Source organism: Mauremys reevesii, linkage group 14 (assembly GCF_016161935.1).
Source record: "Mauremys reevesii isolate NIE-2019 linkage group 14, ASM1616193v1, whole genome shotgun sequence".
NCBI classification, from domain to species: domain Eukaryota; kingdom Metazoa; phylum Chordata; order Testudines; family Geoemydidae; genus Mauremys; species Mauremys reevesii.
In genome coordinates this window covers 347,184-365,174 of record NC_052636.1, presented here as the reverse complement: position 1 = coordinate 365,174, position 17,991 = coordinate 347,184, and the positions used below count along the sequence as shown (strand labels likewise).

Genomic DNA, 17,991 nt, shown 5'->3' with positions numbered 1-17,991 from the left:
CTTATCTCTCCATTAAGGCACTTCAACACTTCAGTGAAGTCACCTTTCAAACTTCTTTTGATCAGCTAAACAGGTTGAGCTCTTTCAATAACTCCCTAGAAGGTATTTTTTCCAGTCCTCAGAACATTAGGTGGCTCTTTGCTGCCCCAGCTCCAATTTCACAACATCTTTTTCAAACGAGGACACCAAAACTGGAGGCCGTATTCCAGTATCAGTCTCACTGATGCCGTGTCACCTCCTGTGACGTTATTGACATAATCTGTAACTGTATAGCTCACCGTTGCGACCACTGTTCTATATTTGCAGCCAATATTACAGAGAAGTGGTCGTAAGGGGTCTATGGAGAGGTTCTGATTGGCTGATTATAATGATGCTATCTCTAGATGTGTATCATTTTTTAGTTGACATTATGAATATTAGCTCTATGCTGCCTGTATTTCAAACTTGTGCTCTGCTTCAGGGAATGATACCTTTGTTTAATTGATGAAAACATAAACTAAACACTTAGAGGATTGGAACTGATTTCAGCTGATGGACAGGTTTGCTAGGTTTTATGCATTTGGACAGCAGAATGTTGAGTGTTCACATTCATTTCAAGCATCCTCGTATGGTGGAGCTCCTGAACATAATGGAGAATGGAAATGAAAATGTTTTTCTTTAAGAGGGCACCTGGGTTTGAACAAAGGACCACTTGATCTGCAATCAAACACTCTACCACTGAGCTATACCCCCATTACAATAGGAGTATGGAATCATGATCTCCAGGACTTTGAAGGACAGACCCTGCTTCATCGAGCTCCTTTGCCATTCCCAGACCACAGGTGGTTTTAAAAATGGGGGTTGATTAAACTTCTTAAATGTGGTAAACACCACAACATGCACATCCACCAATATAGCTTCTCCCCATGACAGAACTGCCACCTCCTGGGGAAGTGGATTGACTACACCAACAGGAAAACTCTCCCCCCCTCAGCATGGAGCAGTGGTTCTCAAGCTGTGGGTCAGAACCGCAAAGTGGGTCGTGACTCTGTTTTAACGGGGTCACCAGGGCTGGCATTAGATTTGTTGGGGCCTGGGGCTGAAGCCAAAAGTCTGAGCCCCCCAACCCAGGGCTGAATCCCTCAGGCTTTGCCCTACCCGCACTGGAGCTCAGTCTTTGGCACCCCCCCGCCCCGAGTGGAGGGGCTTGGTCCCTCTTTCCAGGGCTACGTATTAAGTTATTTTGGCAGAAGGAGGTTGCAGTGAAAGGACGTTTGAGAAACCCTGGCATAGAGCATCTCCATTACTGAGCTGCAGCAGCATAGATTCACTGTTTGAAACATTGACCTGGCCTTAGCCTCTGAATATGTCTAGGCTTGGCTCCCTATGGCACTGTTGTGATCAGAGCCTGGAAGTACAGCCATAGAGACACCACACACCAGCCTTGCCTAGCTGGCAAGGATCAAACCTTCACAGAAAGACACCCATGGTTTTCTAGCCCAGCTACCTAAGGCCTCAGCCACAACCACTTAACACAGGGGCCTTTCTACACTCTGGTTCTGTTCTCACTGAAGGGTCATTACAAATTGTTTGCTCAGACCAGCTTCCCCAGCACACTCACTGCTGTGCAGCTCTGTACGTGTGGCCATGGCTGAACAGCAAGAATTCCTGCCCATTTCCCTACTGTCTGGAGCATGATTAGAGTGTGTTTGTGGTTAATGATGTTGCTGTAGATTGTTCATTCCCTGCCCTGGCAATTCAGACAGTCCCTTTTCCCGTTGTATTGCCAGCCCCTCTGTGAGTCCAATAACAGAGGCAGGTTTTCTCTGGGCACTGAGATTTTTGAGGGCGTTGGTGGCTCCTTTCTTTCCTCACCCTGGAGTAAACTCAACTTTTTATTCCACCCTTGATGACTCATGGAATAACAACAGCAGCATGAAGAGGAGAGTGAATATCTCACTGCCAGGGGGAAGGTGGATGCATTCCCTCTGTCTGACCATTGCCATTGCAGGAGAGAAGGTTTCAGTGGAATCAGGGGTGGCTCTAGAGCCCAGCGGGGCAAGCACCCGCCTGGGGCGGCCCTTTCCCAGGGGGGCGGCAGGCTGGGCCGGTGGACCTGCCGCAGTCATGCCTGCGGGAGATCCACCGGAGCCCCGGGACGAGCGGACCTGCCGCAGGCATGACTGCGACGGTTCGCTGGTCCCGCTGCTCGGCTGGACCTCCCGCAGGCATGACAGCGGCAGCTCAACCGGAGCCGCCAGACCAGCGAACCGTCCGCAGCTGCGGAGGTCCAGCCGAGCCGCGACCCGCGGACCCTCCGCAGTCATGCCCGCGGCAGGTCCGCTGCTCCCGCGGCTCGGGGGCGCCTCCCGGGCATGATTGCTTGGGGCGGACAAATTTGTAGAGCCGCCCCTGAGTGGAATCAATGCCCTGGCTCAGACAATAGACACAGGGAGTTTTTGCTGTTAATGGATCTGTGCAAAGGAAATTGTGTGTCTGTGTGAAAATGAGGAGGGATATGAAATGCCCACATGGTGGTGCCTAAGGCAAAAAGGGAACCCTAGAGGATTAGAATAGGATAAGTTCTCAAGCAACACGTTTCTTACTTTGCCCATCTGTTAGGTTTGATTATTATCTATGGAAAGATTTTGCCATTGGGTTGTGTTTTTACACAGAAATTGACATTTACCAACAAATATGTAATTCTGCCGGTGGTGAGTTTAGAGGGACACACTCACTCTTCCCACCCCCCATGCCAGGCCTGTGCTCTCCAGAATGTCAACTTCCCACAGGGCTGGGATCCTTCCTCATCTCCCCCAGACCACTGCCCCACCCCCACTTCTGGGGTCCTCCCAACACTGTCCAACTTCCCTGCTGGCAGGATCCCTTCCTATTTATTTCATTTCCTGCCTCCCCTCTGAGCGAAAGCTCTCCATTGTTCCCACACTGGGAACTGAACCCCGGCCACCTGGGTGAAAACCAGGAATCCAGATCACGAGCCCATAGGGGACTTGTATAGTCAATAGCACCTTTACACATTCACACCCAACAATTCAAAGTAACCATTCAAAAAAACTTCAAAAACAGACTTCAAAGAGAAATTGCAGAGTTACAATTGATTTGCAAACTTAACACCATTAATTTGAGCTTGAATAAGGACTGGGAGTAGCTGGCTCACGACAAAAGCAATTTTCCCTCTCTTGGTATTGACACCTCCCCATCAATTATGGGGAGAGGACCACATCCACCCTGACTGAATTAGCCTTCAACACTGGTTCTCCCCTTGTACGGTAACTCCCGTCACTTGTGTTCCAATCTATATTTATGCCTCTATCTGCAATTTTCACTCTATGCATCTGAAGAAGTGGGCTTTTTACCCACGAACGCTTATGCCCAAATAAATCTGTTAGTCCTTAAGGTGCCACCGGACTCCTCATTGCTTTTAATTCTAAGCTGATCTTAACCCTTTCAGTACCCTTACAAACTTAGATGCTTCTCACCACAGGCTGGCTGGTGGCTTTTCAGCCAGGCTCTCCCCTTTCATCAGCGCTTCAGTTGCTTGGTGTGGGGGTGTCTGTAGATGTAGGTGACAGAGAGAGATAAAGCCTGGCAAATGTCTCTCCTTTTATCATGTCCTTTCTTCCCTCATGGCTTTGCACCACCCCCCTTCAGAGTCAGGTGAGCATCACTGCGTCTCTCCAAGCAAGTCTGAGCAATTCCCCTGGGGTGTCCTCATGCAGGTGTGTCATTGCATTGTAGCTCCCTTGCTGGACAATGGCTGTTGATGGGTTGTTTGACACCCTGTCCGGGTGTTGGTTACTTTCCTTGCTGTTGCCACTGGGGAGCTAATATTTGGCTGACTCCCCGACCTTGCAGCACAGTGACAACCACACTGCACAATTCTCATAACTTCATATGCATGCATGGTAAACATCTATGGGTAGAGAAATGACTTTCAGCAGATCATATCCTTTCCCTGATACCTTACAAGTCATGCTCTATATGTAGGATCTCAATGATATGAAAATGAGGATTATGGGGGTTACAGCCGCTCCCCCAAAGGTATAGTATGTCACACTGAGATTCTATTTTCCTTTGTTCTGTAACAGCATTACAGGGATCCAATGACTGACCAATGACATTTCCAAGTGCTAAAATAGCAAGCGATGTCTGTCTCTCATTAGCCATCAGCGACTGAAGATGTGGTTTAATGAGCCGGAGTTTCAAGGCGAGGGTGGCTCTGTCCACTGCCTTCCGTTGCGCTGCTGGTCCCCAAGTCCCTGGTGGCCAATATGTGACGCTGGGAGAAGAGAGTGGTGGCAAGTGGCGGCAGGACTTCTGCCACCAGGGTCTAGCTGCCCAACTTCCTCCTGGTACTGCTGGCCCCCCGTCACCTTCAGGTAACCCAGGAACTGAGGCAGAAATAGGGCGAGGAAGCAAATAAAGCCGAGCAAGGAAGGCAAAAGTGAATCTTGTCTTCATGGGCCGCTCGCAATGATGTCCTTTTCTGTGCCACAGCTGACAACAACATCCCAGACAGAAAAGCAGGAGGCCAAAAAGAAACCGAGCAGCTGCTGAAGTAGTTCAGTTGGGAGCGTGCTAGACTAACAGGCTCTTCTATCCCCCTTTGTGCACGGGTGGGATGTTTTCTGAAAGTGCAGCAGTTCCTTTAACTGCCACGAGTCCTCATTTCAGGCTATGCAGCAGGAAAAGGCAGCATGGGCTTCTGCACCGAGTTGGCCCCTGACCTTTCATTCTTCTCTTGCTCTTTGTCAGCAAGGGGAAGAAAAAGAAGCTCTCCCTCAAGCTGGAGTCACAAGGGCGACGTAAGGACGACTTCCTGAGTGCCCGCTCCAGTCCTCTGCTCTGCCAGCTGACCTATTGAAGGGCTGCCACCACTTTCTCCAGGTTTGTCCATCGGTCTGTGCCAGGGTGAGTAAGAGCCAAGCAGATGGAGTTTCTGTAGTGTAGTGGTTATCATGTTTGCCTAACACGCAAAAGGTCCCTGGTTCAAAACCAGGCAGAAACATGCTGGCTTCTTTTCCCAGATCCTTGCTGTTCAGGAAGGCCTCCGCCTTCTCCTATTGGCCTGTCCCTGGGATAACTCCAACCCCTGCATGACAGAGGGTGCTGACAGCAGTGGAGAAAGCACCTTGGCATCAGGCTGGAGAACCTAGAGGAGTGCGGCGTGTCACCTTTTGGAGGCTTGTGGCTTGGCCTCCTCTGCTGTTGGAGGTTGGCCGGTGGAGGCCGGCTCTTCCTGCTGGCCTCCTCTGCGTGACTTGCCAAAGGAGGAAGTGAGGCAGGAATGGGGCAAAAGAGGAAAGTGGAGCTGAGAAAGGCAGGGCAGAAAGTAAGCACATCATTGTGGCTAAGTGGGGTTAGTAGAGCGTCACCATTCGTTCTGCAAAGCCGGGGGAGGTGCGATTGGCTGCTGGGAGGCAGAACCCTGTGCCTGCCTGTTGGCATCCCAGGGGTGGCTCCTTGCAGCCCAGGAGAAGCGGGGTTCTGGGGGGAAGGAAAAGCAGCAATGGCGAGGCTGAGTGGGCTCCTTTCTGGCCGACATGGTGGGCTGTGGGGGGTTTGGGAGTTGCCTGTAAGCCATAAGTGGACTTGGTGGAGTGAAAACCGCTGCTCCATTCTGGCTGACCTGGGGGAGCCATTAATGACTTGGGAGTGGGGGCAGGGCGCTGACTGTGAGCAAATGGGATCCAGGAAGCCCCAGCCTGCCCCTCCAGGGGCCGAGTCTTCTTCTTCTCTCCTGCCATGGGGAGCCCAGCCTTAAGCCTGCCCAGCATGTGCTGCAGCTCGAGCATGAAGCCTTCCTGTTGTTAGGCCTGAATAAAGATGTAGCACAAAACCAGTTGTGCCAACCTGACTAAAAATCAGGCTAGCAGAGGTCTCTGGGTAAACTCAGAGTGAAATACTGAAAAGCAGCATTGTCTTACAAAGCCCTGGGAAAGAGTAAGATAAGTGAGGGGGCTGGTGCCAGCTGTGTTGTGTTAAGACACAGTGTTTGAAGGACCGATAAGAAACACAAGCATCTCACAGTTCTGACTAACTCCCTGATTTAGTGTTCGGTGTGTTTTTAACTCCCTCACATTCCTAACCTTTGGCGCTTGTTGAGATATTAACAATTCAATATTGTAGAGACTAGGCATGCGTATATATTAAAAGGTGTCTAATTTCTAGTTGTTAGACAAAGGGGGTGGATTGCTCTAGTGAATGATTTATGAGGTAATAAAACTGTCTATATAAGCTATACTAAGTTGTAAAGGGGGGGCTGGTTCTTTTCGGATACGAGCTGTTCTTTACTGATACGTGCACTTGTCAATAAAGAACTTTTTATCGGACCTTGCTGGTGTTGCCTGGTCTCTCTGCGGTCAGACAACGAACTTCGCTGTTGGGGTTAGAGTCCCCGACATCTTTGGCGACTCCGCCGGGACTTTGTCTGACTCTCCGGCGGGGGATCAGACTCTGAGGCAACGCAGCGCGCATCCTCTGATTTAGAGGAGCCTTGCCTGGTAATCTGATCTCTGCGTCGGCGATAAGGCGAGTTCTGTGAACCAGCTGAAGCTCGTAGAAATCCAGCAACATCCACCTACCCGTTGAGTAGGGTTAAGGTTGCCTGGGTTAGAGTCCCAGTGCAGATTGTCGGGGTTAGAGTCCCTGACAACTTAGGTCTGGATTAGAGTCCCAGTCCAGGTTTGCACAGGATCCAAGTAGTCTGGGTTAGAGTCCCAGCCTGGGTTTGAGTCCCAGTCCAGGTGTTCGAGTCCCCTGGAGAGGTAAGTGAGCGCTGGAGGTGGGGGTTAGAGTCCCTTTACCTTGACGCGGGGAAGAGGGGTTAGAGTCCCCTTACAAAATGGGACAAGTTGGCAGTAAGTGCCCGGGGGACGCCCCATTGTCTCTGATACTTAGAGATTGGAAGGAGATTTCTGGAACCGCTGGTCTGGTTAAATCTAAAATGAGAAATTTATGTCAAATTCAATGGCCTTCTTTTACTGCTCATTTGTCCCCGACTAAAGATTGGCCAGAGTGTGGAACTTTTTCCACAGACAGGATGAATTCCTTAAGGGATACTTTGGTTGATCTTAGGCCAGGACAAATGGATTATTTATTTGTATGGTATAATTATAAACCCACGGAGGGACGAGTGGCTATTGCAGCTGTTTGTATGGAGAATTCCTGTAAAAGTTCCTCACCATATGCCCCAGAGTCACACCGGGAGGAGGACGACTTTGTTCCTGTTCGTCCCCCTATCCGGCGGAGTTTAAGGATTCAAGAACAGCAGGCTAGGGAGAGTTCAGGGACAGAGGAGAATCAAGGGAGGGCTCAGGGTGATGTTGCCTCATCCTCAGAGGGATCAGGCAGCCTCATCCCCTCTGTGCAGCCTCCGGCCAGTCTTTTGCAAACTTGGTCAGGGGCTACTTCTCACACACTCCCAATATTACAGCAGCCCTCATCCTCACCCTTGCGGACCCCCTCCAGGTCGCTTAACCCCGTGGGGGGGGATGTTTCTGAGACACCCTTGATATTACAAGCCCCGTTGAGAACTTATCCGGTTCCACTGGTTGCTGGGGGACATGAGATGGTTTTACTCATACTCCGTTTGCTACTTCAGATTTGCTTAATTGGCAGCGCACTATGCCTCGTCTACGAGACAACCCTGAGGCAGTGGAAAGAATGTTCCATACAATCTTTTCCACTCATGTGCCCACTTGGGCAGATGTAAATCAGTTATTAGACACTCTCCTGACAGAGGATGAAAGACAAAAGGTGAAAGAAAAATCTGCAACCCATTTGAATGCACCTTGGCCAAGTGACGACCCTAAGTGGGATCCCAACAATTCAGCTCACAAGACAAGTTTGGATAATTTTTTGAAAGCTGTTTTGAAAGGTATTAGGGACGCAGGGGAAGCTACTCCAAATTGGAGCAAGGTGACTGCTTGTGTTCAGCGTCCAGACGAACACCCTTCTGATTTTTGTGCTCGATTAATTAGTGAAGTTAGAAAGCATGGGAACTTGAACCCTGACACTGATCATGGAAAGGAGATGGTTAAAATGGTTTTTATGTCACAATGTGCAGAGGATATTGCTAAGAGATTTCGAGAGCATCCAGACGGTATGCAAGGAAAAAGTTTGCCTGAGGTAGTTAGCATTGCTACTAGAGTGTTTAATGGCCGAGAAGAGCTAAAAGAAAAGGAAAGGAGGCAGGAAAAAAAGGATCTGAAGGATCAAGTATCGCTGTTGGCAGTAGCTATGTCGGGAGGTAGAGGAAGGGGCCGAGGCTGGAATCGTGGCTTCAGGGGAGGACGAGGGGGTAAATTCTACAGGGGACGCAGACGGGGTGAAAGCATGAGTCCCAGTAATACTGGATGCCACTATTGTGGTGAGGAAGGACACTGGCGGAGAGAATGCCCCTCAAACTGAAAGCTGACTGCAAACCTGAGGGAGGCCAGTTCTCCGTGGATCATGAATGAAGGGAGGCGCCGCTCCTGGGGTCCTGAGGTTTATGAGGCTGGCATGGTACAGTTTAAGTGTGATGCACGATTTCCAGTGGTTCCCCTGAAGTTAGGACAAAAGACTTTTGAATTATTAGTGGATACGGGGGCCACTCATTCAGCTTTACCTGAGGGAGCGGCACCGAAAAGCAGAACTGAGAAATGCGTAATAGGAGTTACTGGAAAGTCCGAACGGCATTTCATGACAAATGACTGTATGGCTACTCTGGGTCCTATTTCAGTTCAGCATTCCTTTCTGCTAATGAATGGTCCAGTGAATTTGCTGGGAAGGGATTTGTTGTGTAAACTGCATGCTCAAATTTTTTGTACTCCTGAAAGCATCTCCCTCCGATTCCCAGCAGAGAAAGCTTATCTGCTAACGCAGTTGATTCACAGCAGCTGTGAAATGCTTCCCCTTCGAGTTCAGAACGAAGTTAACCCTATAGTGTGGGGAGGAAAGTATGATGTGGGGTTGGTAAAATCTGCCTCACCTCTAAACCCAGTGATAAAGGCTGACATGCCTCCCCCAGCACAAAGGCAATATCCCCTTAAAATTGAGGCTATACATGGACTTGAGCCCCTTGTGCAGAATTTTAAGAACAAAGGGATTTTAGTGCCCTGTGTCTCCCCATGTAATACTCCCATTCTGGCTGTAAAGAAGCCACAGCCTGACCCTGATGGAAAACCTGTATATAGAATGGTACAGGATTTAAGGCTTATTAATCAGTATGTGATTCCAGAATACCCTGTGGTGCCAAACCCGAGTACTATTTTGGCAATGGTGCCACCTGAAGCAGAATGGTTTACGTGTATAGACTTGACAAACGCCTTTTTCTCTGTACCAGTGGCCCCAGAGAAACAGTATCTTTTTGCCTTTACTTGGGGGGTTCCTGGCACAGCAGGATGGAGGGATGCAAGGTCTGGCCCCCCGGGACAACTCACTTGGACTAGAATGCCCCAGGGTTATGTGGAAGCCCCGGGTGTGTTTGCCAGGGTTTTAGCAGAGGATTTACACCTTTTAATATATACGCATGCCTAGTCTCTACAATATTGAATTGTTAATATCTCAACAAGCGCCAAAGGTTAGGAATGTGAGGGAGTTAAAAACACACCGAACACTAAATCAGGGAGTTAGTCAGAACTGTGAGATGCTTGTGTTTCTTATCGGTCCTTCAAACACTGTGTCTTAACACAACACAGCTGGCACCAGCGCCCCCACTTATCTTACTCTTTCCCAGGGCTTTGTAAGACAATGCTGCTTTTCAGTATTTCACTCTGAGTTTACCCAGAGACCTCTGCTAGCCTGATTTTTAGTCAGGTTGGCACAACTGGTTTTGTGCTACATCTTTATTCAGGCCTAACACTGTGGCATAACCGAACTACGGCCTAGCGTAATAAGGTGTAAAGTTTAGATTGTGAATTTATCTTTAATTTCCATGGTAACTTACTTTGATCTTTTATGCCTACCACTTATAATCCTTAAAACTCCATCTTTCTGTAGTTAATAAATCTGTTTTATGAAACTGGTGTATTTTGCTTGAAGTTCTTAGGAAATCTCAGCTCCTTTACAAAGCTGGTTCATGTACTATTCACATTGAGGGAGGGGTGGACCCTGCGTAATAAACTCACTATTGTGTCCTACAGGAGGCCTGTGATATGCAGGGGGTCAGATTAGATGCTCACAGACCCAGGAGGTTCGGCGGTGGAAATGCCCTAATTTGTGAAGAAAGAAAATAGCCCACCTACATGGAGCTAGTCAAACTGACCAGACTCCCAGTGCTGGAGCCTGAGCTCACTAACCAGTGGCTGCTGTGAGATATGAAGGGGGCACCCATGAGTCAGGCTTATTGGAGCTGCCTCTCCCTTCATATCCCGCGCCTCACAATGAGGAGGTTATTGGGCTTCCTACCAGGGAGCTGTCCCTGGACCCTGCTAGGGGCTCCATCTCCTGTATCAGTCGGTGGCCAGTAGGTGTGTGATGGATCTGCTGGGAGAGACAAGGGGCTCTCTCTTCTTCTCCTCACCCTGGTATTTGCTGGATACGCTGAGCGGGGCCGAGGTGGGACTCTGTTGACTGCGATCCACCCAGAGCTTCCATTTGATTGGCTCCTCTCTGCCACAAATAGTGGGGTTGTGAGTGGGGCAGCAGGTGCTAAGTGTTGGACTCTTGCTCTTTCAGGGGCCGGTGACCTTCAAGGAGGTGGCTGTTCATTTCACCAAGGAAGAGTACACTCTGCTGGACCCCACTCAGAGAGCCCTCTACTGGGATGTCATGCAGGAGAACTATGAGACTGTGACCTCGCTGGGTAAGGGTTCCTGTCCCCTCCGTTCTTGGAAGGGGAAATGAAGAGTTAAGGTTCACGCCAGCCCCACAATGCCACCTCTACTCTGTCCTGTTTCAGCATCACCCCAATATGCCAGTGACACACACACACTACCAGAGACCCTCCCCTGCTGCCGAACACTTTGGGAACAGAGCACAGGAGCCGTATCGCACAGTGTCAAATAGCTCCTCTTTACTCAAGTAAAACTGGGGGTTAGGTCCAGCGTAATGAACAGAAGCTTCCCCCGGCTTTCTCTCAAACCCTAAGCCTTCTCTACCCAAACCAGAAAGTGCTTGGGATGTAACAAGCAGGCGGCTGGAGTCAGAGCTGCTGGCCCAGGGTTACTTTTCACACAGACACTTGGTGCGTCCTTGAATGCTGGCTGGGGGTATCCAGACAGGGGATCTCCAGCAGCAGAACACTGAATCTCACCCAGGGTTACAGATGACACAACTCACTGATCTTGATTGCGCCCCAGCATGTGAAAATGGCCTAGGTTGGTAGTGACATTTCTTGAGACATGCAGAGTCTTGCTCCCATATCACCAGGTGTAATAACAATAACAGGAAAGGCCGAATATGGAAAACTGATTGTTCAGCTTGCTTTTGACCTGCATCATATTTTGCAATATATTCCAAGTAAGGAAATTAATGTGCAACGTATGTGTCATTGTTTGGGGTTTTAAGCTTTAAAAGGCTTGTGTGATTTTTAGCTCAGGGGGACAGTATTCCAATAGCTGTTGCTCCTGTGCACTTTTAACCAAGAAAAGAGCCTCAGGCTAAGCTGATTCAAAATCAATCATGTGGTTGTTTTCCACAACAGCTTCAAGAGGTCCCTGTGTTGGAATGTAAATGTCTTCTTCACACCTTCCCCCTGCAGGAGAATGGCTGTTTGACCAGCTGTTTGCCTTGCTGTCTCTGAGGAACTGCTCTGTGGGTGTTCCCCAGAATTGTAACTTTTTCAGTAATATCATACAGTAAAATCTCATAACTTTACATACAGTGTTACTACACATTTTAACAGGAGGATAATATTCAGAAGATTATGCGTTTTCAAATGATACCTCACAAGCCATACTGTGTACAAAATTGATCATAATTTTCTAGAAGAGTGAACACAGGGGTATAGACTGACACAGTGTCTGTGTGTGTGTTCCCAGCAGATATGTGGGTATTTCAATCCCTCATAAGCATAGTGTTCAGCATCTTCAAGGACCTGGGGTACTGGTCCTGGGAATTCACTGGTTTACCAAGTGTGACACTGTATGAAATTGTGAGACACTTTGGTATTAATAATAAAATAATAATATAATCTGATAAAATTGCAATGAATTGTGCTAGATATGCCATGCCAGGTGTCAGTGAAAATGTTATGATTTGCCAAGTATGATAATATTGTTTCTATGTTTGTATCACCTTTGTATTGTGAGTTATAGATATGTAGGGTATATCTATAACTATATCTATACCGAATGGCTGGGCAGCAGTTCTGCAGAAAACGACCTAGGGGTTACTGTGGACGAAAAGCTGAATATGAGTCAACAGTGTGCCCTTGTTGCCAAGAAGGCTAATGGCATTTTGGATTGTATAAGTAGGGGCATTTCCAGCAGATCGAGGGACGTGATCCTTCCCCTCTACTCAGCACTGGTGAGGCCTCATTTGGAGTACTGTGTCCAGTTTTGGGCCCCATACTACAAGAAGGATGTGGATAAATTGGAGAGAGTCCAGCGGGGGGCAACAAAAATGATTAGGGGGCTGGAGCACATGCCTGATGAGGAGCGGCTGAGGAACTGGGATTGTTTAGTCTGCAGAAGAGAAGAATGAGGGGGGATTTGATAGCTGCTTTCAACTACCTGAAAGGGGGTTCCAAAGAGGATGGATCTAGACTGTTCTCAGTGGTAGAAGATGACAGAACAAGGAGTAATGGTCTCAAGTTGCAGAGGGGGAGGTTTAGGTTGGACATTAGGAAAAACTTTTCACTAGTAGAGTGGTGAGGAACTGGAATGGGTTACCTAAGGAGGTGGTGGAATCTCCTTCCTTAGAGGTTTTTAAGGTCAGGCTTGACAAAGCCCTGGCTGGGATGATTTAGTTGGGTTTGGTCCTGCTTTGAGCAGGGGGTTGGACTAGATGACCTCCTGAGGTCCCTTCCAACCCTGAGATTCTATGATTCTGTATTTCCAGACTTGTGCAGTGTTTCTGGGTGACACCCCCAGACATATTGACATCAACACTGCCTAGCCTGTTTGATGGCCCATTGAGGGTCATCAGCTGTACAATGAGCCCATGGAAAGGACCAAGGGGATACACCTATTGAGTCAGCAAGACATGTCAGGGTATGCCTGTCTACTGAGAACTCCAAGGCTTTTCCATGCCACATGCTGTGAATCTTGTGTTTGGGACACAGGAAGTACAAGCCACATGGCAAAAGGAATATAAAGGGCAGCTGCATCATCTCCATTTTATCTGCAATCCCCCTTCCTACCTCTCTACAAACTGAACTCTGGAACAAAGGACTGAATGACCCATCCAATCTGTGGATGTGTTCCAGATGGACTTTCAAGCCAGCAACTCACCAATACTGCTAAGAATGGGGGGAGGGATAGCTCAGTGGTTTGCTAAACCCAGGGTTGTGAGTTCAATCCTTGAGGAGGCCACTTAGGGATCTGGGGCAAAAATTGGTCCTGCTAGTGAAGGCAGGGGGCTGGACTCAATGACCTTTCAAGGTCCCTTCCAGTTCTAGGAGATTGGTATATCTCCAATTATTACCTAACCTGATATATCAATTTTGGAATGTATCTGACTGCTTTCCCATTTAACGTCTTTCTTTCTTTCGTTTAAACTTTAGTTTAGATGCTAAAGGATTGGCTGGAAGGATGGAATTTCGGGTAATATCCAAACCTATACTGACCTGGTGATGTGGCTGACCCTTTGGGGTCAGAGGAATACTTTGTTTATGTGAGCAGAGTTTTTAAATAACCTCTCACTGTACTGGACTTAGTTGCTGATTAGGAGTCAGAGAACTGGGATGGAATAAAGGGGGCCGTGTGATTTCTTTTTCAGCTTCTCGATAACCCATGTGGGGATCAGAAGCACAGCTGGTGACTGGTCGGTGAGTTTAACTTCAGTGTTAACCAGCAGTTTTGGGAGCATCTGCTCTCCCTTTTCAGCCTTCCCTAACTTTGGCATTTTCAGTGAGAACTGCCCTGGCCCACCAGGTCACACTAAGCACTGAAGTTAAATTAATAGAATGTTTTTATGACCAAGTCTTATGAAATCAACTGAATTCCTTTGTTTTCTTTCATCTGAGCAGGGTTTCTAGTTTTCCAGCATGATGTGATCTCCCAGCTGGAACAAGGGGAAGAGCCATGCGTCCCAGACCTCCAGGGTTCAGAGGAAAGAGAGATCCTGAGATCTCCCTGCACAGGTGAGGAAACATTAAACCACCTCAGAATCTGTAAGTGCCTGAAGGAAACATCTGGGATGCCCAACAAAGCCCTTGGGAGGTCTCTCAGTTCATTATTGTCCCTAGCAGGGGTTATATCCTCAGGGTAAATATAGTTCTTCTTCGAGTGCTTGCTCATATCCATTCCAGTAAGTGTGCACGCGCTGCGTGCACTCTCGTCGGAAGATTTTTAGCCTAGCAACACTCGGTGGGTCGGCTGGGCGCCCCCTGGAGTGGCGCCGCTATAGCACCGGATATATACCCCTGCCGACCCATCTGCCCCTCAGTTCCTTCTTACCGCCCGTGACGGTCGTTGGAACTGTGGAGAGTGGCTTTGCTGACCTCCACATCCCTAGCTTCTCGGAGTTATTTACCCTTTATCGTGTATATAGTTCAAGCTCTTGTAGTTATAGTTAGTTTTAGTATGTTTTTTCATAGTTAGTGTATATACTTAAGCGGGGGATTGGGGGAGTAGCCCCCTTTCCTCCAACCCGGTGCGGGCTCATGCCCAAGGCGCCGGGATTTAAACCCTGCTAGGCGTGCTAGAAGCCGATGCGGTGGGGATCCTCATGACTCCTGCCTAAAGTGTTTAGGAGAATCCCACTTGACAGACAAGTGCCGAATTTGCAAGTCGTTCAAGCCAAGAAGGAGCGGGACTTCCGACTAAATTAGCTCCTTATGGAATCGGCCTTTAGTCCCACGGTGCCGGCACCGACCGCCCAACAGACCGCATCGGTGAGGAGCGCACCTTCAGCACCGTATCGCTCTGGTACCAAGAAGGACTCCTGGCACTGACATCTGCCGGCACCAGCTCTCCGGCACCGCTCCCTTTCCCCGATGGGGAAACGATGTACTGCTCCGACCCCATCCTCGCAAAAGGAGCAAGCATCAAAGTCCGTCCGTCAGACCCCAGTAACGGCTGCGGCACTGTCAACACAGGCACCGCAGTTGGCAGCTGCTCCTAGCGCGGCACTGATCACCGGACAGATACTCCCGGACAGATACTCCCGGTACCGATCCGGCTCTCGGTACCGATCTCAGTACCGTGCGTCCCGCAGTCACTCTCGGCACAGGGACTCGAGATCCCGGTCGACCTCCCGGCACTGGCACAGTAGAAGGTCCTGGTTTCGTTCGCAGCACCGACAAAACTGGTACCGCTCACTGGTACCGCCCCATGACCGCACGTCAGCAACAGCAGTACCTTACCAGGGTCTCTCGGCCCCGCCGTGTCCTTCGAGACACACATCAATATCGTCTCGGCCTGGGAGTGCTTCTTACCGCCAGGACCGGGCATCTGATATTCCGTGCCACCATCCAGAGGCACAAAGCCAGGAGCAAGGTCCTCATCAATGGGCCTTTTGGACTCCGTGGGCATATCACGAGGCCCAAGGTGCCCCACTTGTGGCTCAACGCTCCGGCCCCTCAGAGCACAGGGTTCCTGAAGCGACTGTAAGCCATCCTCCTCCCGCGGGCACGGACGAGGATCCACTTCAATCTGCAGACCCTGAGATTCCACCAGATGCAGATGGTGCTCTGCCGGTCCATGACCCACCTCAGGATCCGTTGGTACCGGGCCTCTCCTCCTCCTCCTCTCCTGATGAGGCAGTGGCAGGAACATCCTCCTCTGGTCCTCCGCCTATTGACCTCCGGGCCCATCAAGACCTCTTGCGGAGAGTAGCACAAAACATGAATTTGCCAGTGGAGGAGGTTGCTGAAATAGAGGACCCTGTCATAGACATATTATCGGCGGATGCGCCCCTTCGAGTGGCTCTCCCATTCATCCGCACTATTCAAGCCAATGCAGACACAATTTGGCAATCCCCAGCTTCTATTACACCTACAGCTAGGGGAGTAGAGAGAAAATATATGGTCCCCGCCAAGGGGAAAATATATGGTCCTACACCCACCCACCTCCCTGCCCCCTGGTTGTCCAATCCGTGAACGAACAGGAGCGTCATGGCCAGCAAGCACCGGCTCCTAAGGCGAAGGAGGCGAGGCACATGGACCTCCTAGGCCGTAAGGTCTACTCGGCTGGAGGCCTCCAACTTAGGGTGGCAAACCAGCAGGCCCTCCTAAGTCGTTATAATTTTAATACGTGGGTGTCTGTGGGGAAGTTTGCACAACTCCTTCCCCAGGAGTCCCACGCAGAGTTTACGGCCCTACTAGAGGAGGGTAAAAAAGTGGCGAGAACTTCCCTCCAGGCCTCTCTGGATGCAGCGGACTCAGCAGCCAGAACGCTTGCGTCCGGGGTAACGATGAGACGCATCTCCTGGCTACAAGCTTCAGGCCTTCCCCCAGAATTGCAGCAGACAATTCAGGATTTACCTTTTGAGGGCCAGGGCCTTTTCTCGGATCTGCGCAGAGCCTCAAGGACAATTGAGTCATAATGCGCTCGTTGGGTATGCACACGCCGGTGACCCAACATAGGTCCTTCTGGCCCCAACCATACCGCCCTTATAACCAGCCTAGACCGCGCCAGAATACGACCAGACGGCGCGGCAGGGGCAATCGGTGGAGACAGTCTGGCCTTCAGGGAAACCAAAGTCAAGCGCCCCCTAAACCACCTACGGGGCCAAAACAAAACTTTTGATGGGATGTTTGAGGACGGCCCACCAGTTTCCCTACCGGATCCTTCTCCCTCCTTCTTCAACCGCCTCTCCCATTTCCTCCCTGCATGGTCCCAGCTCACCTCCGACCGTTGGGTCCTTTGCACGGTGGAAACAGGATACCACCTCCAATTTGTTTCTCCACCCCCATCCCACCCTCCCCACCCGTCCGTCTTCAGGGACCCCTCTCACGAGCAATTCCTCTTACAAGAGGTTCAGGCACTCCTAACGCTGGGAGCCATAGAAGAGGTGCCAGAGGGCATGAGGGGCAAGGGGTTCTATTCCCGCTACTTTTTAATCCCCAAGGCAAAGGGTGGTCTACGACCGATCCTCGACCTGCGAGAACTCAACAAATTCATGATAAAGCTCAAGTTCCGCATGGTATCCTTGGGGACCATCATCCCATCCCTGGATCCAGGAGACTGGTATGCCGCCCTCGATATGAAGGACGTGTATTTCCATATCGCCATTTACCCGCCGCACAGACGGTTTCTCCGTTTTGTGGTCAACCAACAGCACTTCCGGTTCACGGTGCTTCCCTTCGGTCTTTCTACGGCCCCGAGAGTCTTCACCAAATGTATGGCCGTTGTAGCTGCCTCCCTCCGCCGTCGTCGAATACACATCTACCCGTACCTCGACGATTGGCTCATTCGAGGGACTTCCCAGGTGCAAGTATCACAGCACCTGTGTGTCGTCAAAGACCTCTTTGGGAGGCTCGGCCTCATGATCAATGTAGAAAAGTCTACCCTGACTCCAACGCAGAGAATAGACTTTACTGGAGCAGTTCTGGACTCCAATCTGGCCAGGGCCTGCCTTCCTCTGCCACGTTTTCAGTCAATGTCTTCGATCATTCGAAGTTTTCAATCCTTCCCGACAACGTCGGTGCGCACCTGCCTCGGTCTATTAGGTCACATGGCGTCCTGCACCTTTGTGACCAAGTACGTGAGACTGCGACTTCGGTGCTTCCAAACCTGGCTTGCTTCTCTATACCGTCCACACAGAGACAATATAGATTCGGTGATCACTATCCCCAGGACAGTTCTCAACTCCCTCACTTGGTGGCTGGACCTCACTGTAGTTTGCACAGGGATGCCGTTCCACCCTCCTCAGCCCTCGGTGGCACTAACCACAGACGCA

At 49.9% G+C, this 17,991-nt stretch overlaps 1 protein-coding gene and 1 non-coding gene across 2 annotated transcripts in view; both read left to right on the top strand.

The window, feature by feature from the left end:
- LOC120381809 (zinc finger protein 850-like) overlaps positions 1 to 17,991 on the top strand; it is a 288,805-nt gene that overhangs the window by 143,406 nt on the left and 127,408 nt on the right. The window lies entirely within an intron of this gene.
- On the top strand, positions 4,936 to 5,008 carry TRNAV-AAC. Its single transcript has one exon. It is a non-coding gene; the product is annotated as a tRNA-Val (tRNA).